A 1,700-nucleotide genomic window follows, 5' to 3' on the forward strand; every position below is an offset into this window, starting at 1 on the left:
AAAACACGAGAAATTATAACGGACATGTGCAGCGCCTTTACCGCTTCTAATAGTTTACACAAAATTATCCGTCTTACATTGTTTTATTGACCAATATTAATAAATTGCTTCGTTTATTTTATAAAAAGTTTCAAAAAAGCAAGTACAACGAAATAACGAGTCAATTATCGTTTGCATGACAGGCACTTGAAAACCGCTGGGAATGGATGCACTCACGTTCAGTTGGTGAGTGAGTCCAAAGTGCGTTTTTCCAGTTTGGCTTTGAAATGCATTTCTGAGCGAATGAGGAATCCAACAAGAGGGGGTGTGAAATAAAGGTGCAGTCTGTCTTTGCTGAGAGACATTGAAAAGTGGTTTATTAAAAACATGTGCTGGCCCGTGTATTAACTATGTTGCTCGAGAGGTAATTGATTTGACTGTTGAGTATTTGTTTAATGGATGATGAAAAAACTGAAAAAATTATAAAGGAGTGAAAGGGGGTGTGAAAAAAGGTACACTCGCGGGTTAGTGTTTTTGAGTTTTTTTATTTCTGCCAAAAATTGAAAAATATTTAATAAAAAGTTCATTTTATTTGATAAATTCTGAGTTGTTTTTTGGTTATTTTGGCTTCAAAAAACAGTTTCGAAGTCAATCTTTCTTGCTCCTCCTTTTATCATTCGGCAAATCCAGCCTTTACTTTACATAAAAAAAATAATTCACAAATTTCAATAACAAACATCGGCATCTTGAAAAAGTCAGAGAGACTCTTGTAAACCTTGTTTTTTTGAATCAAATCGAGGAAAAGGAAAAAAATAAACTATACCAAAAACTATAATCATATTATCATTTAACCATTAAATTATCAAAAGCGGTTTTTTTCCTGAAGCGGTTTTTTCCACCCCTTTAAACAAAAATCAGTATTTTGAAAAAATAAACAAAAATCGTTAAACAAAAAAATTTCACCCTACTAACACTACTTTTACTAAAAAATGGTACACCTGTATATATGGTTTATATATTTTTAAAACAAGAAAAAATATAAAGAGCACCTATATTAATTTATATAATCATTTTTGGTGAGTTATCACCAAATTTATGCATTTGGAATAACTTTGTACAAAACGTTTAAATAGGGACAGCGTTCGATAGAAATTTTTTTTTGAAAATTGCAAGTTCGTAATTTAGGAAAAAAAACATAAAAAGGTAATAATGTAAGAGAGTAAATATAAAAGTTATACAAAGATATTGTAAATAGACAAATTAATAAATATAAATAAATTCAACAAAAAAATAAAAGTCATTTAAATTTAATTATATCTTTATCATTGTTTTGATTTTTTTGTTTTATATTATAAAAAATAACACACCAAATACGGTGATACATTTATTAAATTGTAATAATATTGAAAATTTAATTTAAATATGTTATAAAATAATTATGATGTGTTTTTGATTAAAAAATTAAGTAATATAATAACAATAAAATTTTATTTATTCCAAACAAAAGTTTAGGAATAAACAAATGTTAAAAATTATAAAATAATATATAAAAAAATATAATTATAATATCATTTTGATTTTTGGATTTTTCAAATCCAAATAAACAAAATGATTATTTTTAAATTTAAAGTAATATATTTAAAATAAATAAATTTTATTTGTTTTTTAAAGGAGATAAAAATAATTATTTATATATATAAATTATATTAAAAATAAGTAAA

The sequence above is a fragment of the Entamoeba invadens genome (assembly GCF_000330505.1).
Source record: "Entamoeba invadens IP1 unplaced genomic scaffold scaff_1105074726047, whole genome shotgun sequence".
Classification (NCBI taxonomy): domain Eukaryota; phylum Evosea; order Mastigamoebida; family Endamoebidae; genus Entamoeba; species Entamoeba invadens.